This window comes from Mustela erminea, chromosome 17, assembly GCF_009829155.1.
Source record: "Mustela erminea isolate mMusErm1 chromosome 17, mMusErm1.Pri, whole genome shotgun sequence".
NCBI lineage: Eukaryota > Metazoa > Chordata > Mammalia > Carnivora > Mustelidae > Mustela > Mustela erminea.
This window is the reverse complement of record NC_045630.1, coordinates 43,334,436-43,357,366: the sequence shown is the minus strand read 5'-3', so window position 1 is coordinate 43,357,366 and position 22,931 is coordinate 43,334,436. Positions and strand designations below refer to the sequence as shown.

General features: G+C 53.5%; 1 protein-coding gene across 1 annotated transcript in view; it reads left to right on the top strand.

The window, feature by feature from the left end:
• The first annotated feature begins 1,033 nt into the window (after positions 1-1,033).
• SYT2 (synaptotagmin 2) overlaps positions 1,034-22,931 on the top strand; it is a 106,186-nt gene continuing 84,288 nt past the window's right edge. Inside the window, 1 exon segment of the mRNA XM_032318804.1 lies at positions 1,034-1,285. The gene's annotated coding sequence lies outside the window, so the exon portion shown is untranslated.

Here is a 22,931-nt window from a genome sequence, read left to right as displayed (position 1 = left end):
CTATTATAAAAGTTGACTCCAGGGGTGCGTGGGTGGCTCAGTGGGTTAAGCCTCTGCCTTCGGCTCAGGTCACAATTTCAGGGTCCTGGGATAGAGCCCCGCATTGGGCTCTCTGCTCTGCGGGGAGCCTGCATCCCTCTCTCTCTCTCTGCCTGCCTCTCTGCCTACTTGTGATCTCTGTCTCTGTCAAATGAATAAATAAAATCTTAAAAAAAAAAAAAAGTTGACTCCACAAGAGCTAAAGTGAATATTCAAATTGTGCCATCAGCAAGTCCTGCTGCCCACTCCTGGCCCTGGCCCGGGCTCCTGGGCGGGTGAGGAAGGCTCCACCTTGTCCTCGAAACTCTTCACCCCAGGCTCTTTCATGCCACCCCCGACTGTGTGTCTGAGGCTTCTTGCCCAAAGTACCATACAGAGGCTGTTTCCTCACTGCAAACCACTCGTGACCCTACCTTAAAGGGATGTCTTAAGCATTAAGAAACCAGCATGGATTTCCAGCGTGGAAACCGTGTCATTGAATAGTTGGGAGTTTCCTCTTTTCCTTTCCACCTCCTTCCAGATCCTCCCTCTCCTCCCACCTTTCCTTGCCCCCTCCCCGTGCTTTCTCTCCCCCCCCCCCCACACACCCTATTCTCCACCTATAACTTCTCCCAAGCATCCCCTTCTTTGTCATCAACCCCTTAGGCTCAGAAGCCCCTACTCTCCAGGTGGCCTTAACTTGGAGAACCAGATTGGGGGGGAGGGGCTCGGAGATCCCAAATGGCTACATGGGCTCTTGAGGCCAATAATGGAGCCTTGAGCTGCGGTGGGTTCCGGGGGTTGGGAGAGGGAGCTGGCTCAAGAGTGACAGCCCTTCGCGGGTGGGGACGAGGACGCCCGGGTCCCGGTCCGACTCTCCGGGACCCCGAGCTGCAGCCGTGACCTTGAGCGGGAGGCGGGGGCGCGAATCGGCCGGGGCCCCGCAGGGCAGGTCCGCCACGCCCCGCCCCGGCCTCTCCCGCCCCGCCGGCCCCGCCCCCCGCGGCCGCGTCTCCTCCCCTCACTGCAGCGCTGGCCGCGCTCGCCCATCCATCAGCCGCCTCCCGCCGCCGCCTGGGCGCAGACTGCCAAGCTCAGCAAGTCTTGCGGCAAAGGCACTTCGCACCGAGTTGGGGCCGGGGCGGAGCGGGGACTCCGGGCCCCGGGGGAACGGACGCCCCTCTGCGCCGTGGCCAGCGCAGCGCCCTTGCAGCCCGCCGCCCCCTCACTTCGGGGACCCGGGATCCCTCCTGCCTGGCCGCTCCGGGTAAGTCCGTCCCCCCCGCCCGTGGGGGGGCACCGACTCCCCCCTCCAAAGTTTCTCTTCCCCGGGCGGGTTTTCCGCTACCGAGCGGAGGGGCCACTCGGTGGGCCGAGGGGGTTCCGGCGGGGGTGGGGAGGGTCCGGGAAGTTCGAGGCCAAAGGGGCCGTGCGCCCGCACCGTCCTTCCTTCGGAGGCAGTTTGGACGCGTGCGGGTGGGAGGTTCGTTTGCGGAAGCTGGACCCGAGGGGCGAGGAGTCCGCGGCTCTGCGGGCTTGGGGCGGGAGGAGGGAGCAGCTTTCCTCCCTGGGCTCGGGTGTGGGGAGAATGAGGTGCAGAGCGGAGCGGCGGGCCGACGTCCCCGGAGCTCTGGGTCCCCGCGGCTCCCGCCCTGTCTCCTGGACGCCCCCCGCCCCGCTTCTCGCCCGCCCCCTGCCCTTCGGGGCCGTCTCCAACGCAGCTTCCTTCGCCCCCGCCTCGCGCTTCAGGGACCCCCGGCCCCGCCGTCGTGGGAGGGGGAGAGAGGGTTTGCGGGCTCTAGGAGGCGAGGAGAGGGCGGGGGGCCGCGGGAGGGCGGGGGACAGACTCCAGGGACTATCCGGAAGTGAGGGTCGAGAGGAACTGGGACAGGGACGCGAGAGGGGGATGGAAGCACCCCTAGTCTCTCTCCAAATCTCATGACTCAGCACGACCTAGGACGTCCCGTCCCTGCTTCAGCCCTCCTCCCCAGGGCTGGGCTCCCAGACCTAGGCCCAGAAAGTGCAAACAATCCCACCCGGCTTTTCTGGACTCCTTCATTTACCTTCCCCATTTGGGGTCCCCCCTTCCCCTGTCTCTGTTCAACCCCCTTTCTCTCAGGACACAGGGGCTTTATTTTTTTAACTAAAAGGGTAGATGATTTACCTTTCTCCTATCCCGTTAACCCAATACCCCCTCCTTTCTCCTTTCTCCCCTTCCGTTGTTGCATTCCACAGGTGCTTTCTGGACACCCCCAGCCCAGGGTATGTGTGGGGGCCTCCAAAGTCCCATCGCGCCCTCTGCAGCATCCTCCCCCCATTCACTGTTGAGGTAGAGAAGTAAGTGTTCTGGCTGCTTTCTCCTGTGGCAGCAGAAAGGAGTGCAAGGACACAGGAGGTGGCCCAGGATGGGGGGGGGGCGCTGCAGTGGGGGAGAGAAGGGCAGAGGCCTGATGGGGTGGGTGGACCCGGATTGGAATGGAGTAGGTGGAAGGATGGAGAAGTCCTTAGGCTCTGTGTACCCAGAGAGACAGGAAGGTGGGCCATGTCTAACCTGGAGAGAGCTGGGGGTGTCCTTCCCCCTCCTCCTGCTGCCATCCTGAGAGGGTCTCCCATGTGTAATAGATGATCCTCAACCTGAGTCATCCAGTCCTTGGCAACATGGGCCCTTCATCAGAGGGTGTGACCACGAGGAGCAGGATAGCCCTTAATCTTCCTCTCCCCCTGCTTAGGTCCAAATGCAGATTTTGGGCTGCTAGAACTATCTCTGTGCCCACCAGAGGAGCCAAAAGAAGAGCCATGCCCTAAGATGGGGCCAGAGGGGCAGGTGGGAGGGACGGGGCGGTTCTGATGCAGTGGGACGTGCGTGCCTGGCTTGTGTCCCTGGCAGCCACTACTGGCTGTGGCCTGTGTCAGGGCCCCAGGGGTGAGTCAGCGTCAGGGGTCCAAAGCAGGCAAACTGAGACCTGGGCCAGGGAGCCCAGCCCCAACCCTGCTTCTCTTCCCCATGCCCCTGGGAATGACTGGTACCAGCTCATCCCTCAGTCCTGGGCTGCTCTGAGGTGCTGCCAGCCTCTGTCCTGCCTGGCGCTCAGACAGACCCTGGCTTCACCCTCTAGGACACTCCTGGGGGGACTTGCTTTTTCTGGGGACCTCTTGGGCTTGACCCTGGCCCGCTCTCCATGCCTTGCCCAAGGAGAAGCTAGGGAACTTCTGGAAAGCTGAAAAAGGGGAAGGCAGATATAAGTGTTCTACTTCCAGAATCACAGAGACCTGGCCGGTTGTCCCTAGGAGAAGGGGATCAGAGGTCATTCTCCCTTTCACTCTCAGTCAGCTGCTGTGCAGGAGTGACAGGAATGTCCCTGGCCCTGCAGGGAACTGTGGGCGGGTGGGCTGTGGATATGGCTGGAGAAGCCTCTTCCCTGCCTCTTCCCCAGCCCCAGGCAAGCCTGACCTCGCGACACCCTTGTGCCTCTACCTACACTCTGTCCATTCTCAGTGGAGTCTCCTGTCTCTTCCCGCCGACCCTGTGGAGTCTGTGGAGCCCTGTCAGGAGAGCGGATAGATGGCCAGCAGTGCTCCGGGATCCAGGGCCTGGGAAGGATAGGACAGAAGATGGAGGGGGAGGAAGTTGAGGCTCAGTGGGCCGGGAGAGTGGCTTGTCCTCCCCTTCCTCGGACAGAAGCATCCTCGGGGATAGTCAGAGACCCTGGAGAGTAGTAGACTTGTTTTTTTGTTTGCCTTTGGGATTTGGGCTTTCCTGGTCTGGGTTCTAGCTGAAGCTGGATCTGCTTTGTTTGAGCGAGACACACACAAAGTCCAGAGTGATGGAGATGATTTCTGGGAACTGGAATGGCAAGCCAGAGGGAACAGTAGAGGTTGTTTACTCAGGACAGAGTAGCGGTTAACAAAGGAAGCAGCAAACCCAACAGGTTTGGGTCCATCATCCCAGGGCTACTAATTACACAGCGTGTGACTTTGTTCATTCATTCATGCTACTTATTTACTGGTGAGCACCTGCCGTGTGAGCGCCTACTATGTGTTTCTAGTCACTGGATTCAGCAGTGAACAGACAGAAGCCCTGGGCGCTGTGGATTTTGCATGCCATGGGCCTAGACAAGTTGCTTAGCTGCTCTTGAGGATCAGTTTCTACACTCATTCAACTATTAGCTTACGAGAGTCTGCTGTGTACCGGGGAGTTTGCTCGTCCATGGAGACTCAGCTGGGAACAAAACAGGCCTGGTTCCTGCCCTCATGGCACTTACCATCTAGTGTGTAACACACAGTATTAAGCAGATTATTACATAAATAATTCATCATAACTGTGACATCTGTTAGGGAGATGTACAGGATGCCTCGAGACCGTGCAGTGGGGTTACCTGACCATGTCTGGAAGGCTTCATCCATAAATCCCACAATAATATAACAATATATTATCCCACAAGGTAGGAAGCATCCAGTAAATGATAACCTGTTCATGTGGTGCTGTGGATAGATACAATTCTAAAGTTCCTCCATGCCACGAGTTGCTTATTTGTCCTCCACTAGGTCAGAGGAACCAAGGTAGAGACACCAGGATCCGCTCCTGGGTTCTCATATGAGGACAGGGAGCCTGTGACCAATACCACGGTTCTACCGGTGAGAGGTCAAGTTGTGGAGATGGTGTTGTGCCTCCAGCCAGATTGCCTGGGTTCCTCCTGGTTCTGCCCCTCCCTCTTGACTTGGGGCAAGTTAATCAAATTCTTAGTTTCTCAGTTTCTTTCTCAGTCTGCCTGTCTGTGAGTGGAGATAAAACCTGAATCTGACCTGGGCGGTTTTCCGCCAAGGCGAAGCGTGAATTCCTGGAAAAGGTTAGAGCAGCGTCTAGCAGCTGGTCAAAGCCCGGCAAATGTGTTCCACTGTTGTCCTGTTACCTGCTGGCCCTCCTAGCCCTTTCTTTGCCTGCAGCCCAGAATCTCTCAGAACACTCTCCACCTCTGTTAATCTTAAAAACTCAAAGGAAGGAACTGCTATAACTACTTTGGTGGCCATTCCAGAATTTTCTTCCTCTGATTTTCACGCAGTTCTTTATGCCCGACGAGGCCCTATGTTGCCAAAGCTTAATTTCTGGGAAGGATTTGTCCCAGCAGTCTTTCATTTTCCTCCCAGGAACTGATAGTTCAGGGTAGGAGCTAGAGTGATGGGTCCCTTTGACTCTGGGTCTAGAGGGACATGAACAGTCCTGCTGAGTTGAGTGCATAGAGCACCTAGCTGTCAGCCCCCTCTCTCCCCCCACCCGACAGACACACACAGAGGTCTGTGCTTCGGCAGGGGGGTCTAAAATTAAACATCAGGAAGGATGCCCCAAATATGTGGTACGCAAGAGATGTTCTAAAAGCTTCCTCCCTGGATAATTTCCAGACTAGGACAAACCTCCCCACCTGGCTGATGCTTGGAGGGGTGGGTGCTGCCAGGCAGCTCCCAAGTTGGGGGCCTGAGGCAAGAAAAGAAGAGGACAGCCCTGCTGTTGTAAAGTTGGGAGAGCCCCACCTTCTGACCCTTTTTGTCCGGGGCCTTGGCACTGCAGCTTTGGATGTAGGCAACACTTGGCTCTCCAGCCCCGCCCCCACCCCCCGTCCGCTCCTGTCTCAAGCTCCCCTCTTTGTTTCTCCTTCTATGATAGCGCTTTTCCGCGTCCCATCCCTGCGGGCCTCAGGACCACAGAGGTCTCGAGCAGACATCACAGTCCCACTTCCAACAAAGTGGCAAAGGCCCAGAGAAGTTGCGTGAGTGGTTTAAAATCTCTCACCGTGGAGGCCAGAGCCAGGTTTCAAACCCAGAATGTGGGCACTTGGGGAGGGGGGGGTGTCTTTCCAGGCCGCTGTAGCTGATCAGTCAGAACTTTACCTCCCCTCTTCCTTCTCCCCAGCTCCATCTAGAGTGTGGAGCCTGCCCACATGGTCAGGGGTACCCCGAGTCATTAATGCTCTGAGTATAAGCAGGGGGCCGGTCATTGAAATCACGTAGCAGGCTTTTATAAAAAATTAGGCAGCGATCCCTTGGAGAAAGGGAATCGGCTCTCCCTCTCCAGTCTTGGGTTTCTCTGGGACTCCCCGTGAGGAATTTGGCGTCTTCAGGAGCACCTGCTCTGAAGCGAGGAGGGAGGAGCCCCGGCCGAAGGAGCAGAGCAAATGCCGGGGCACCCGGGGACTCTGCCCCCAGCCTCAGGCAGCCTTCTCTGAATGGGATGCTGGCATCTTCAGCAAGTCCCAGCTCGGTCAAGTCTTCTCTGAAGCCCAGAGGACCCAGGCACGGGCACAGATGCTCGTGTCTGGTTGGTATCTGACTGCCTCTTTTCTTCAGAAAGTCCAGGCTTGAGAAGTCAAGATCCCCATGGACTTGACAGCCCAGCACTCAACCCTCTTGTGTAGCGGCAGCTAGAGTCCAAGCAGTGGCTGAGCCAGAGCACACTGTTCCTGATTTCCCACTTTCCTCCTTTCCCTTCTACTTCCAGTTCAGATGGACTAAGCACCTGTTCTAGAAAAGGCTCTAGGGATTAAATTGGAGCTTGGAATAACCACGTATTGTTCGTTGGCCTGGGGTTTCCCCAAAGGCAGACAGCATGAGGCTCCCTCTCCTCTGCTGGGTGCCCCCCAGCCCTCAGAGTAGTGCTCTGTAGCCAGGAGCATTTGTGATGGCTGGGTGCAAGGAGCCTGGGCTCCCAGAGCTCCCCGACCCCAGGGTAGCTGCCTGCCAGGACCAGATTTCCCTCGGTCCTTGGAGGCTTGTGCCCTTCCTGTCTCTGCAGAGAGACTGAGAACCCTAAGGGGCTCATCACTGGACAGCCTGGGACTAGGGTGAGGCAGAGGCTGAGCGGGAGAGTCAGGGAGACCCAGATGTCTCTGGGTGGGACAGAGTCCTCAGGCCTTTGAAACCCCTGACAGGACATCTGATAATTGGGTTAAAGTGGTAGCTCTGGAATTTAGCAATTGGAGGTGGCAGTCACCCATTACCATGGCATACATCTTAATATTGAGTGTAAGTGGTTATAACGAGGAGCTTGGCACTAGGGAGCTGAGGAAACGGAAATGAATGGAGGAATGGGATGGGGGGGCCTCTTGGACGGAGCATGGGGGTGGGGCATGGAGAACATGACCTGGAGGGGAGACCCAGGCTGGGTACCCTGCAGATGGCAAGAGGTGACTGTGGTCGAATCAAGGAGACTCCCCTGGGCCTTCAACACGCTCCTTTAGCTTCCTGTTCCCCCAAGTGATTGGGGAAGCAGCTTTTATGGTCTTTATGGAAAGGAATTCCTTTCTGATGTCTTTCTGCTCCACCTCAACTTCATATCCCCTGCCTCCCTCCTGGAGAGGAGGAGAGCCTGACAGGTGGCGTGAGGGGGTCCTGGGCATGGGCCCTGCATCTTGGTCTCAAGGGACCCTCTTTGTCTCTCATTTTCTGTGTGTGTTTTTTTTTTTTTTTTTTGAGAAAAGCATATTAAGCGAACACATGGTCCTTTATCTCTATCCTCCTTGGGGCTCCTTGGGTCCCCATTTTCATTGGTAGCCATGGATCCCTTATTGTGCCAACCGCCATGGACCAAAGTCATGGGCCAAGTGATGGGGTCGGAGAATAGGTGCCATACCATTGCGTTCCCGTGTTTCCACCCTATCTGAGGAGTGTACAGAGGATGAACAGGAAGCTAGCATTTTAGTGCTCTGGGATCCTACAGAAGCAGACCTGGGGGCTGAAACCCAACCTCATCATTAGGAGCCAAGGTGAGTTAGAATTAAGCTCTAGGAAGCACAGGGTGGCGGTAAGGTGGGGTTGGAGTCAGCAAGACACTTGGAGTTAATTGAGGGAAGGCAAGAGGGCTCCCTCTCCCAGTCTGACTCTCCCGTGAGGAGGAAAAGGCATCACTTTAATAAGGTTGCCCTGGTTCCAGATCAATCCTGGCTTTGCAGGAGGCGAGTGGGGAAGCACACGGAGAAATTGGATTAGCTCTTTGATGCCTGATGCCGGCAGCTGCTCTAGGAGGCAGGGGAGTAGTGAGGGCTGAGCCTGCAATGGGCAGGCAGCTCAGGCCCCCAGAGTTTGAGGCTTCCCGGGGAGACCTCGGTCCCCAGTCCTGGCAGGTGTCCTTCTGGTAGAAGAGTAGCAGAGGTGCCCAGGGGGGACAGACTGTAGCAAAAGCCAGGTCCTCACTACTGCAGAGGCCAGCAGGTGTGCTCAGGCTTCCCCAGGGATATAGACGGTGAGCTCCAAGGGCTGGGGAGGACAGGTGATGGGCAAGGCGGAAAGGTGATGCCCGACACCCCCTGGGTCAGTGCCCCACAACTGTGAGTTTTGCAGGGCATAACAGACACTGCACCTGCCCTGTCCTGCCTGTGTCTCCCCAGGGAAGCCACTTGGACTGAGCTGCAGGTTCTCATTTGAAAACGGCAATAGTATTGCTCAAGGGATATAGCCCATGGGAAGAGTACACAAGATGTCCTAGGACAGCAGTTCTCAAAACTGTGGGCTGTCGACCTCTGAGGGTCCCCGAGAATTGTTCAGGGGGAGCCATAAGGTCCAAGCTATTTTCCGAATAATCGTAGGGTTATCTGCCATTTGTAATATGGTGACAGTGACGGTCCCGAGGCCATGGGTTGAACTCCTGGTACCGTAGTGTGGATCAAGGCAGAGCCCCAAACTGTTCTGGTCGCTGCATTCTTCCCCACCACACGCCTGCTAAACAAGAAACAAATAAATGCCGGTTTCACTTAAGAATTTCTTGATGGAGGAGTAAAGATTACAAGTTTTATTAAATCTTGGCTCTCAAGTGCTCATCTTTTAAATGTTCTTTGTGAAGAAATGAGGACACACAAAGCTCTTCTTGTTTTAGAGCGTATGATTTCTCACCCTCTTTGTGAGTCTCAGAAAGGGGCATGTTCCCAAGGTCACACTGCTAGTGGGGGGCTGAGTCAACATACAAATACAGGCTTGGGTGCCCCCCCCCCTAATAAACAGCTGCTGCTACTGGGAAAAAAAGGGGGAGGGGCACCTGGGTGACTCAGTCTGTTAAGCGTTTGCCTTCGGCTCAGGTCATGATCCCAGGTCCTGGGATCTAGACTTGCATCCAGCTCCTTGGTCAGTGAAGAGCCTGCTTCTCCCTCTCCCTCTGCTGCTCTCCCTGCTTGTGTTCCCTCTCTCACTGTCCCTCTGTCAAATAAGTAAAAAATCTTAAAACCAAACCAAACCAAACCTCCCCCTGTCACCGCCCTACTTCCCCAGACTGCACACTGTGGATGGGGCTGGTCAGGCTGGACTGTGTGTGGGTGGGGGGCAGTCAGGCTAGACCATGGATAGATGCCCACTACAGACTGGTATTCACAGGGCTGTCTCTGGAACTGGTCATGCTGGTGGAGTCTGGACACTGGTTCTGTCCACACAGCTCTGGGGATGCAGAGGAAACCTGGATGTCAGCCCCCTTTAGAAGTAACCTTTAGGCTTCCTGTTGCCTATCTTGTATAGGGCATCTAGAACTCCTTATTGGACGGCCCTCCAAGGGCCACCTGGTGGGAAGTAAAATCAGTCCTTAATGGTAACCCCCTACAGTGAGGAAGTTCTTTGTTTCTAACCGTATCTCTCCTGCTGTAGAGTTCCTATTTCCTCTTATAAAATACATCCTTTGCCGCCTCCTGCCGGGTGAATCTGGGGGTGAATCTGGGGGTCAGTGTACGCAGTCCTGTAGCCACAGAGAGGCTGCAAGCTGGATCCCGCGTTACAGACTGTGTCTGCCTGGGCACCCGCCTGTTGTAATGAAGAGTCAGCACCCTGATCTGAGAGGCCGGGAGGTAACTGCTCCTGCCTCAGGAGGGACAGGCAGTCTTCATGGCTCGTCTGTGGCTTCTGTGGCTTGGGCACTGAGGGAATGTGGTCGGTTCGTCCTGGGAGGGCAAGTGCAGGACAGGGCAGGGAGGCTCTGGAGGACATTGGAAGAGCCACCTTCAGACGAGGTCAGGTGTCTGCACAGGAAATCTGCCCCCCCCCCCCCCGGGGACACGTGTCTCACAGATCTTCAGCGGCCGCGTGGCTGGGGAACTGATTGTCCTGGCACATGGCTCCTTCCCCGGCTCAGCCATCCTGGACTCGTCATCCTCGACCAGGAATGGGAAAGACGGAGACATAATAAAAGATGGAGACCTTCCTGGATGAGAGGGTCGCAGGAGTAATTTGTCCTTTCTTGGAAGAGGAGGGACCATGGAACCCCTGGAAGCCATCCTATGGGGTCGCTGAGCTAAAGCAGGATTTGGGCCCCTGATCCACTCTCTCAGCCCCATGAATGTGTTTCTGTCCCTCTGGCTCTTTCTCTCGATGCAGGAGATGCCCTGGAGAGAGACCCTGGGCTTGGCAGCTGGTGGGCAGGGGAGACTCAAAAGTAAATTTGGAAGCACAGAGAGACAGGATGGGGCTGCCTCCATAGGGCAGGGTGGTACCCCCAGGACTCTCCATTTGGGGTGCAGAGCTCTGGCCTTTAACAAGCTAGACAGATTCCCAAACAGCCCTTCCCAGAGTCTATCCCATTGCCCTACTTTCAGAAGCATTTCCTTGTCTGGGGTTTGTGACATCCTGGAGCACTTGGCTCGGAGTAGGGAAGACTCACAACTCCACATACACACACAGATGCAGACCTAACACACACACACACACACACACACACACACACACACACAGCTCTTGGCAGGTTGCCTGTGGGCAGTGGGGCCTCCCTCTCACATTCCTTGGAAATTGAGAATGAAATGGGATCTGAGACCGTATCTTCAGGTTGGAGAGGACTTCTCCAGGTGACATGTGCTCTCCTTTCCCTCCACCTGCCACGTCCGGGCTAGGCCAGGAACTGCTGGGGGCGGTGCTAGGCTGGGGTCTGGCATGGTGGCCGGGGGCTGGGAGGCCTGGGGGCGGGTGGCGGGGTGGGAGCGGGGAGGCGCATGGCAGCTCTCTGGTCCGCTCGCAGGATTTGGACCCGTGGTTTCTCCCGTAACTATTGCTGCCTTTTTCCAGACCCTGTGGCAGTTGCCATCTGTGATTAGGAGCTAATGTAGGTGAAGCCTGCTTGGCGGTGGCTGTTAGCTTAGACCTTTCTGGAGGCAGCATTGATGGGGGGTGCTGTGTTGTTCAGAAGCAGGAGGCTTGGTGGGAAGGTGAATGAGACAGGGTGTCTGGGACCCGGGCTTGGGGCTCTAGTGACAGAGGTGATGTGGCAGAGGTGGGGGCGGGGAGAAAGATAGGTAAGAAAATATGTAGACTCACTAAATCCTTTCCCCAACCACTTGAGGTGAAGGGCTCACCTAAAACAGGGGACTGCTTCGCATGGGCCCCATAGTGACAAATCTCCTTTCTGTGTCCCAATTCTGTAGTAAAGGGAGAGTGGTGACATTACCTATTCCCTCTCCTCAGTGTTGGAGGCAGGACAAGAAGCTAGGACCCCCAAGCCTTGCAGCCTCTCTCATTTCACACTGGCCATGGCCACCCCTCCACAGGCCCCACTCATTCATTTATTTATTCAGTCTCAGGGCACCTGGGTGGCTCAGTTGGTTGAGCGACTGCCTTCGGCTCAGGTCATGATCCTGGAGTCCCAGGATCCAGTTCCCCATCAGGCTCCCTGCTCCGCAGGGAGTCTGCTTCTCCTGCTGACCTCTCTCCTTTCATGCTCTCTCAAATAAATAAAATCTTAAAAAAAAAAAAAGACTTTATTCAGTCGCTCATTCATGTAACAAGCACTTAGGAGCGAGGCTGCAGTGGTGATAAAGTTAGTCTGATCTTTATAGTCTGAGGGAAGCAGGGCACTGAAGAGAAGAAGCACACCATTGATTATTCAACGACAGTTATGATAATTGATGTGAAGTAAAAAGAGCTCAGTGCTCCTAGGGCTTATAATGGGGGTACCTAGCAGCGTAGGGCTAGTGGGCATAATGGCCCCCATGGCTCCTGAGCTCTGGAGAGCCATAAGCACTCCTGGGCCACTTCAGGTCACTGCCAGGGAGCTGCAAGGCAGGCTCTGGGTTGCAAAGGGCAAGGGAGTGTCCGGCTCTGCTTCTGATTACGCTGGTGACCCTGAGCTTGTCATTTTCCCCCTTTGAATTTGTTCATTCCTCTGTAAAATGGGGATCTTTGACCAGAAACCCCTGCAGTCCTTTCTCAGAGTCCCAGCAAAAGCATTAGAGATGTTTAAAGGCCGAACTATAGTTCTCTTGGAGACTGAGAAAGGAATTCAGGAACAAGGATGTGAAAGCTTCTTGGCCACTGACTCCAGAGAGCAGTGGGGAGAGAATAAGCCCAGAGCCAGGGGATCATGGTTCTTTGAGGTCACAAAGTGGGGAGTGAGCATGGCGGTGTGTCCCCGGAGTGGCTGGAATCAGGGATGGAAACACAACAGGATAAGGCTGCTGTCATTGCACCAGGAGTAGGACTACAGCAAGGAGTGGAAACTGAAGCAAGCCAGGTTTCAGTTAGATATCCGGCAGCACTTTCATGCATGTTGCACTGAGAAATCTGGCAGGCCATCAAGGGGGTGAAGAGAGAGCATCAGGTATTCCAGAAAGTAGAGAAAAAGCTTTTCCGAGGGAATGTTTGTGTGGAGGTGGGTGCGGGGGCGGATAGATGACCTTACTAGGTCTCCCTCAGCCAAGCGAGTCTGTGGATATCTTGCATTGCCATTGATGTCAGCGCTGTCTGATGTCTGGGAGAGGAAGATGTCAGGTCCTCTTGGAAATGAGTTTTTGAGCATAAACTATCCCCAGTTCACATCTCTCAGTGACACATGTGGCTAACTGCAATTGTCACACTCAATCAAATCGAGCCCAATTACACCTTTGCTCTCTTGTTTGGCTGTAATATAAATATGGCTTCTGAGAAGTGTATTAGTTGCTGGCAGTGTGATCGCTTGGGGGGCTGGGTTTGGGGGCTAAGGGAGGCCAGGGTGTTTTATGTTGCAGACCCAGAAACAAAGGCTGGAGATGGGCATCTTGAGGGTATGGGATTGGGCAGCCCACGAGACCTTCTTCTCAGAGGACCCTGAGGCTGTCCTCTCTCCATGAATGGGGGATAGATCTGATGCCATCTCAAGGGTTCTTTGTGACCTTGGACTTCTTTGTCGTTATTTTCCACAGTCACAGGTCCTCCGTGTGTACGTAGGTGGGGTGAGTATTGTCCTGGTGCATGTCTCTGCCTCTAGACTGAAAGGTCCAATGACACCCTGCTCCTCACTCCCCCTGAGGAAGACGCTTTTCATCTTCAGTGATTCATAATGTCAGAATAGCATCCTAGAGCATGAAGGATTTCAGGTAGACATAAAGAGGAATTTCTGAATGGTAAATGTGGTTAGACGTTGTGACAGAAAACCAAACAGATGGTGAGATCTCCAAAAAGAAGAGGGTCTGGGAAAAGGTAGATATTTATTTATTTAAGATTTTACTTATTTATTTGACAGAGAGATCGCAAGTAGGCAGAGAGACAGGCAGAGAGAGAGAGGGAGAAGCAGACTTGCTGCTGAGCAGAGAGCCCGATGCGGGGCTCGATCCCAGGACCCTGAGACCATGATCCAAGGTGAAGGCAGAGCCTTAACTCAATGACCCACCCAGGTGCCCCAGGACAGCGTAGATATTTAGAAAGGATAGACTGACTGCCAAGATTTTCTGCATCCTAGGGTTCTTGAGTGTGGAGGTAGACATGCTGAAGAGAGTTGGCTGTGCGCACAGTTGTTACAGTTGACTTGTATTCAGTGGTGTATCACAGTATGGGAGGGGAAAAGGAAGAGGAGGAGGAGGAGGAGGAGGAAGGGGAAGAGAATAATGCTGTGCATAATAGGGCTCAGGAGAGTAAAAGCCCTTTATCAGTATTAAGATGATATCTCTGAGGTAAGGGATGGTGTGTGTGTGTGTGTGTGTGTGTGTGTGTGTGTGTGAACTCAGTATCAGGAGACTTCTTTTAGGAGAGTCAAACCTGCAGCAGAATGTGTAGATGCCTGCTATCCTGTGAGCTGCCCGTTTAAGTTCAAGATGCTGTCCATCTCTTGCTAGAACAGCTCCTGTTGGTTTGTTTTAAGTAGGCTGTACACCCAACATGGGGCTTGAACTCACAATCCCTGAGATCAAGAGTCACATGCTCTAACAGCTGAGCGAAGCGAGCACCCATCAGACAGCTCCTTTGTTTGGGGTCCATTCACACATGCTGCGGATTTGCTTTCCCAACAAGGCACCGTCATTCGGCCTCCGTATTGAAGAGAGCCCGGGACTTTGTGAAGAATATGGCTTCTGGATTTCTCTCAGCATGGACTCCAGTTTGGGGCTCAGGCTAGACAAACCTTTTTTGGAACAATCCTGACAGTGGATTTACTTTTCATCCCCGCTCTCCCCCCACTTGATTCCAAGGAACCGCAGAAGGGTCCCAGTCATGATTCTCGACTTTCGGGGTGTGACCTTGAAAGATCCTGATATCCAGTCTCCATATTCATGGCAGAACTTTTCAAAATCCCCCACATCTTCTGAAGACTCGCCTGTTATCTACATATACTCCAAATTTCTTTTGGCCTTTGCTTCTGGTGACTTCTTTCTTAGAAAATTTGTCTTGGAAACTTTGAGACTAAATGCTGTCAGTCACATAGTTTTCTCACTTTCAGCTTCTCTGAAAGGACCTGTATCTCAGTATCTTAGAACCAGAAAGCCATCCCCAGTTCAAGAGAATGAAAAGAGGTCAGGGGTAGGGATGGTGCACCGTCCCCTTCCCCATTCTCTTGCACATCTTGCCTGTTTATCTCCTTGGATTAGTCTCTCCTTCCATTACATAAATGGTCTCCTGGATTATATTATCAACTTTCCCCTGAATCTCCCATAGCACCCTTGCGATGCTACAGGCCCCAACACTGACAGTGCTTAAAAATGCAGGTCTTGAGGGGTGTCTGAATGGCTCAGTCATTAAACCTCTGCCTTGGGCTCAGGTCATGATCCCAGGGTCCTTGGATTGAGCCCCACCTCAGTCTCCCTCCTTAGCGGGAGGCCTGCTTCTCTTTCTCTCACTCCCCCTGCTTGTGTTCCCTTTCTTGCTATCTCCCTCTCTATCAAATAAATAAATAAAATTTTTAAAAAATGCAGGTCTGAAAAAAAATAAATAAAAGTAAAAAATTAAAAATAAAGGCAAACAGACTTCTAGGACTGGGAGGTTCAGCACCATGGACAGAGCACTGCACCCGCACACTTGGTCCAGACTGGATGGTCACAGGCTAAGCCGTAACTTTCCAATTTTGGAGATAGAGAGGCAGGGGTGAGAGGAACATTGGTGTTGTAGAAATTTGTTATCACCCTTTCTTGACTGTGAGACCTTGGCCAAGCTACCTCCTCTTCCTGGATTCCACTTTTTACTCTGTAAAATGAGAGGGATGAACTCCAAACATGCTATGAGCCTGAGTGTCTACATAATCATCTTTCCCAGGAGGTCTTCAAAAGTAGCTTTGACACGCCTGGTCTGGGTTAGGGGAGGGTCAGTTTAGCTTGTAGGTGTTAGGAATTCATGACCTCAAATCCTGGAAATCTGGCTCTCGTCTCCCGGAGTCCGTGACCTGCATCTCCCTCCAGCTTGCAGAGATGTGTAAAGCAGGGGCATCTTTCCTGTAATATTCACTATTCCAGATACCCGAGTGTCCACTCCACTCGTAGGCAAAATCTAGCCTGGGTTGGTGGGAGGGGAGGGCTTTCGTGGTAGGGTGCTGTCACATGTAGCTTAACTGAAGACAGAGTGCTGAAATGAAGCTGGAGCTGATTGGTCATCCCTGCAGGGGAGGGGACTATGTCGGAATTAGAGTGGAGAATCCAGTCCTCTCCCTGTTGGGAGGCCAGCAGGGTGTTAGAACTGAGCCCCTCCCTCATTTGTGGGAGGGCTGGGCTGCTGTGGGAGCAGGCCTGCAACAGGAGAGGAAGAATGGCTGCATCGATTGGCATGGGGCCAGGTGTGGGGGTTGGGTGGGCAGAGACTGGAAGCTCTGCAGAGCTCTGAGGACTGGGGGAGCCTGTGATCATGGGAGAGAAGATATCAGACCATGTATCAGACCATGACTGTATCAGAGTATCAGACCATGACTGTGTCCTTATGTGCCTGTAGGAGGACTACACCACCCTTTCAGCCTCTTGGTTCGTCTGAATGGGGTCATTCCTCTGCTTTCTGCCCCCCAGAAATCCTGTAAGGGGAGCGAAGCTCTTCTTTTCTGTCCTCTAGTTCCTCATTTTCTCATTTTCCCTGCATCTACATTTCTTCCCTGACCACCATATATTTTCCTAAAATGATAATCCCAACACTCCTTGTTTCCCTGTCCAGGGCACTTAGTGTGGGGGAGAGTGTGTACCTGTCATTCGTTGGGTCATTAGAGAGGCAGCTGGGGCTCTGCTTACTGGGTGGGATCCCTTGGAGCCTTCCCTAACTTACCCAACACAAAAGGCAAATTCCAGGCAATATTCCGGTTACCTTCTGTCTCCCCTCTGTGTGCTCCTCCCCTTAGAGACATCAAGTGCCTCCTCCCAGCTGTCCTGTCCTACCCAGTCCTCCCCACTCTGCTCTGCTCACCTCATCTCCCTTTCACCAGCCCCGAGAACAGTGCAATATGTCTTTTTCTGCAGCCCCAGGAACAGATTCAAGCTGCTCCTCTCCTGAACATGGCACTCCTCCCAACAAAAAGGCATCTGCATGTTGAACAGGCAGTGATGCCTACCCAGAAAAGGCTGGATAAATAATGATGGGATTCCAGGCCTGGCGAGGGCTATTGGGGAACATATTTAAGGCAGTGCTTTCCTCTGTCGTTTATAACCCTGCCTACCTCACCAGTGGGCAGAGCCTGCTCTTGGGAGTGGAGTGGGGACAGGGAGAGGTGGAGCAAGTCTTTTGTTTGGCAAAGAAGACTGGCATTTGCATTTGTGGGTACACTATTCTTTTTTTTTTTTAAGATTTTTAAAATTTGTTTATTTGACAGAGAGAGATCACAAATAGGCAGAGAGGCAGGCAGAGAGAGAGAGAGAGAGGGAAGCAGGCTCCCTGCAGAGCAGAGAGCCCAATGCAGGGCTCAGTCCCAGGACCCTGAGACCATGACCTGAACCGAAGGCAGAAGCTTAATCCATTGAGCCACCCAAGAGTGCCCATTGCTCAGGTCCTGTCCTGAAAACCATTGTCTAACCATGACCCTTTGGGGTACAACTTCAGCCTGGAGGAGCAAGCTGGGTCCCACAGTCTTACTCCAGTGAGCCCAAGGCTTTGGTCTTAAAAGACAATCGATTCTATTTCTCATCTTCTAGGTCTAGAGAGCACAAGACATGTGGACACTAATTTTGACCCACCGTGGGGAAGATAGTTCTAATAGAGCAAAAATTTGGTCTGTGTTGGGTGTAAACCTAGTGTCTCATTCAGTGCCTGGCATGTGGAAGACACTCAGCAAATATTTACTGAACGGATGTTGAAGGATTAGTACATCCAAACACTCAGTGCCTTTTCTCAGGAGACACAAGCATCCTGTCCTGAGGTGCGTTCACTGTCATGTCGCTGGAGGGGCTCCTGTGACACTGATGACTTGGTCTTCAGGGCCCTTTCTCTCCAACTCTGAGAGGACTCTGATTTCTTTTGAAGAAGGGAGACCTTTGGAATGGGGCCAGAACTGGCCTGACCATGGGAGTCTTTATAAGGGACAGATAGCCCCATACCTTTGGCCCAGCCACCTCTGTGAAATCAACCTACTGCCAAAGACACTTGTTGAACTTGATAAAGGAGAATATCTCTCATTTTCTTGGAAATCCTCAGCGTGCGGCTGGTGTGTGACAGCCTCAGCTTGGCCTGTGACTTGCTTGGCCATCTGTTCGGTGCCGTGATGTCCGTCTGACTGCCATGCTCACTTTTTGGAGATGTGTGCTCAGTAGGACCCTCGGTGGGCCAGGGGGATGGGAGAGATTGCTGGTCGCCTTCTAGGGGGAGTGGAGGTGGAGTGGGTGTGGGTCCCAGCGCCAGCTGCTCCCATGCTGCGTCCCTGGCCCTGATGAGGATGAATAATTGATGGTGACTAATGGATCATTGCTCCCGGATGAAATATTCAGCAGGGACTGTGGCAGGTTTGTGTAATCAGATGTTTCATGCTGCCCTCCTGGTAGGCGTGGGACTCCTGGGTTTCCCCGACTCTCAGAATCCTGGGGCAGGGGCACTTCCCCAAAGAGAAGTAGGTTGGTGCAGAGGGCCCCTTACAGCGGCCTTTACGGGGTGCACTTTACAGAGAAAGGGGGCAGAGGCCCATAATCCTTTCTTCTGGACTTGCCTGCTCTGTGGGGCAGTGTACTGCCCTACTTTCAGGATATTGAACTACAGAGAGGATGATGCCACAGACACCCCTGGGCTATCTGAGAGGGGGCAGTGAGATGCTGACTGGCACAGAGGATGGGGGAAACCCCCTCTCTCACAGTGCTCCCTGCCCCTTGGGTACTTTAAACAACTCTGTAGAATGGCCTTATTATGCAGATGAGGAAGAATGCTTAGAGGGGTTCAGCGATTTGCCTAAGGTCATACTGTTCTAGGTTTGCCAATCTGGGCTCCTCCCACAATGCCTCCCAGAGCTGGGTCTGCAGTTGACAGTCTCTTGGCCTTTTCTCCCCACCCCAACTCTGCCTTGTCCCCTCCTCCCCTTCCCACTGACCCTGTGGGAATGATGTCATTGGGATCCCGGGATTGAATTACAGCCCCAAGCAGCTGTGCAGAGAAGGCTGGCTGGTCCACTGTGGGGGATGGGATGATGGGGTGGGGGGGAGAGAGAGAGAGAGAGAGTGTGTGTGTGTGTGTCTGTGTGTGTGTGTCTGAGTCTGATCAGCTCAGCAGGGAGGAGAGGAAGCCCCTGAGTATATCAGAGCCAGGAATTCAAGGAGGGCACTGCCAGATTTGCAGTGAGGGCCTGGCTCCATGGTGGGGTTGAAAGGAGTGCCTTCCCTTGCTAAGCCCCAGCCCACTCGGTCAAGATGTGGTTGGCCTTCCTGATGCTAATCCTAGGAGCATTTAACCTTCCATGGAGTTCTAGACCCCAACTAGAACCCATAAATCCTGAGTCCCATAGATCTTCCTTCTGTCCCCATGTCTTCCATCCCCACCAGAAGCTGGGTCAGGGGCTGTCTGAGGACAGGACTGTAGGATGAACAACCTAACTCAGCCCACCCTCCTAAGTTCTGAAATAGCCTGAGGAGAGGGAGAGGGCCACTGCCCCTGGCCACCCATTTCCACATCTCACCAGCTCCTCCCACCATCAGGAAGTTCTTCTGGCTTCTAGTCCCATGGCCTCCTGCTGCAACCAAGTGTATCCTCTTTTCTTCGGGTCTGCAGTTCTCTCCCTCCGCGGTCTCCTGTAACACCACGGGCGTGGGAGATGGATGAGTAATGCTTGCTTAACAGAGAGGAAAACGCAATTCAGGATTTGGGGTTTGGAGCCAAATCCCTGTGTCGCTATCTCTCATTTCCAACTTGACACATTCCTCCGCTCGATACCTGGGCGCTGTCCAGGAGGCCAAATCAGAACATCTAGCAGGACGGTTCCCTGCCTCATGTAGACCCTTGACTGTGTCCTCCCACTGGGGCAGGCCAGAGTGTTATAATAAAAGGGTCCTCCTTGCTAAGGAATGACTATAAAAACCTCAGTGGACTTTCACCACCTCCCTCATTTCACCCTCCTGATGCTAGGGGTAGAGAAGGAGTGAGGTCACGATGGCAGATTTCATTAGCCCATTCTACAGATGGGGAAGCTGAGACTCAGAGTAAAATGGCATGCCAAAGTTCACACTGCAGTGGGAGTGTGAACGTGTTGTTGGTGTGTTCTGCTCAGAAATCCAGGCCGTGGGTATGGGGAGTGAGCATGACTAGAAAGCCATGAGGATCCTACCTTCGAAAGTTGTCTCTGTTCTCTTGGCCTCTGCTGCAGGCGGGGCCCTGGTGGACTAGATGGGCTGAGGCACAGGGTGGGCCCATGCTGCCATCTGGGGCACTGTCCCTATTCCATTATCTTTTTTTTTTTTTTTCTTCCAAAGTAGGCTCCACACACAGCCTGGAGCCCAACATAGGGCTTGAACTCATGACTCTGAGCTCAAGACCTAAGCTAAGATCAAGAATCAGATGCCTAACCCACTGAGCCACCCAGGCATCCCTCCCTGTTCCATTAATATGCTCTCTGAGCTGTGACGGCTTCGGAGGCTATTCTTGCTTCTTTTAGCTTCAGTTCCGTGTTAGGTGCAAAGGACTTGGCAAATAGGAAGGCACAGGGTTCGAGGCAAAGGATAGCTTTCATGCCTCGGGTTCCCAAAGGGAAATATTAATGGTTTGGAAGAGGATCTCTTCTTTAAAAAAAGAAACAGGGGCGCCTGGGTGGCTCAGTGGGTTAAAGCCTCTGCCTTCAGCTACGGTCATGATCCCAGGGTTCTGGGATCGAGCCCCGCATCAGGCTCTCTGCTTAGCAGGGAGCCTGCTTCCTCCTCTCTCTCTGCCTACTTGCCATCTCTGTCAAATAAATAAATAAAATCTTAAAAAAAATAAAAATAAAAATAAAAAAAGAAACCAACAAGGCCGTTTCTCACAGAGCAGCCCTCCTCCTGTCTGAGCCACACGTGCCTTTGGAGTTACCGTCCCTGGACTTACTGTCCAGCAGCTGGTCGAGGGGACATCCCTCTCACAGAGCTCCTTTCTCCATCCTTCAGTCACTGAGTCCTCAGGCTCTGCTGCAGGGCTACCGCACACCAGCCCAGGGCTAGGCTGTGCAGGGTGAAAGGCTCCTCTCTGCCCTTGGGTGACATGGAAAAGATTCAGACTAAACTCCACGGGGGGTGAGGGAAATGGCAGGAGACGGCAACACAAACTTGTCACACGGATGGGACAGTCAGCATCGGTGTGGGGGGGGGCAGCCACACAAGACAGGAGGGTGAGGAGACTGAAGACTGCTTTGTTGCAGGCTGGAGGACCTCCTGGAGGAGGACACTTACATCAGAAGCACGCCTCACTGGGGTCTTTGAGAGCTCACTTATTCATTTTACAAATATTTCATTGAGTACCTATCAGGGGACAGTCACTATGCGTGCTGGGGGTAGAGATGTTTAATGATGACATGCGCCCCTCCCCCCATGGGCTTAGGGTCCAAGCACATCAGCAAGTAATTTCAGGATAGAAAGGTAAGTGCTGAGATAAATTTACAGTGTACAGTGGGACAAGGGAGGGAGCTGTCTGTTCTTTTTTTAAAAGATTTATTCATTTATTAGAGAGAGAGAGAGCACATGCTCAGTGAGTGGGGGGAGGGGTGGGGCGGAAGGAGAGGGAGCAGGAATCTCAAGCAGACTCCCTGCTGAGCAGGGAGCCAGCCACGGGTCTCCATCCCAGGACCTTGAGATCATGACCAGAGCCGAAACCAGGAGCCAGATGCTTAGCTGACTCTGTTACCCAGGCATCCCTGTCAGTTCTGCTGAAGGGAATCAGGGAGGACCTCAATCAGGAGAAGCCTGAGCTGGTGCTAGAAGAAACGTCAGGCATTTTCCAGATGAACAAAGGGAGGATGCTCATTTCCAGCAGAGGGAGTCACCGAATGGAGACTTGGAGGTTGGAGTTATCCTGGGGGGATTTGAAAGGCCGGTCGGGGGGAGGGGGGCAAAAATAGTGCCAAAAGGGGCAGTGAGAAATGGAGGGGGGACAGGCAGGGGCCACTCCCAGGAAGGTGGTGAATGTTCAGTGGGAAGGATGGAGGTGAGCTAGTTGAGCCCCCGGGGCTCTCACTCAGGCAGGGTGCAAAGAATGGCGTGGAGAGCGTGCTAAGAGACAGGAAGCTAGGGTTGGGGACTTTTTAGCGGCATTGGCCCTGTAGGTGGTGGACAAAGGGACTGGTTGGAGCCCGAAGGGGTCTCTGCCCCCGCCCCCCTCAGCAGAGTATAGGGAATGGGTGTCAGGGTAGCTTGTCCTTGGCTCCTTGGGAAACCTGGGAGTGGGGAACCTGCCCCAGATTATGCCTTTGCTTTCTCAGTCTAATAGAGACAGGCATTAGAACTCCACCTTCAAGAAAGAAAGAGAGACGTTGTGGCCTCACTGTTTTCCTTGAGACCCTGTCTGTCTGTCTGTCTGTCTAAAGTAGGGTTGATAAGAAGACAGGCTGGCGCAGGAAGGCCACAGGGGAGCACCCATGGGGCACAGTGCTAATGGGGACCAGGGTCACATCCCCTTGGGCTGATCCTCTCTCCAGCGGATGTGCCTGTCCCTGCCCCCGGGGTCCCCTGGCAGTCGTCCCCGGGAAGGCGAGAGCTCTGTGCACCTGTGCACCCCATGCCCGGACCCCATGGGACTGTTTCCCAGTGATCTCATTTCCCCCGCCTCGCTTGCGGGGACCATGCCTTCTAGCCATGTGAGCCTGTTTCCCTAGCTAATGGAGCTGGGGAAATGTGCATTCATTTTTCCCCTGAGCTGTGACAGGCAATAGGAAATTTGCCCTGAAATATGCTTCAGTGTGGATTGAAATAAAACACTTGGTGTATTTTGCAACAGAGCATTAAAAAGGAATAATGTGAGGATCTCATCCAGACACCAGCTTTCAAGGGTACATTTCCCCCAGACTTTCCTCTGTCCCCCACCTGAGCATCCCTGCGTGTGGGTGGGGTGGGGTGAGGGGGTGAAAGATGTGGGAAAGGAGCTGTGGAGGTTCCAGAACCCCAAAGCGCCAGAGATATCGCTAGAGCTGAAGCCTTGTATTTCTAGAATGATGGCGACTTTAGACACACAGAAGAAAGAATAGGCATGTTTAAAGCTCCTGGATACCTGGGCCTGAATAATTAAATTCCATTGATTCTCTGCATTGCTAGTGGAATTCCTATTGGTGTGAGCAGTGGAGCTGTTAGGATGGGCCTGGCACCTGGGGGTGTGTGGGCACTGGT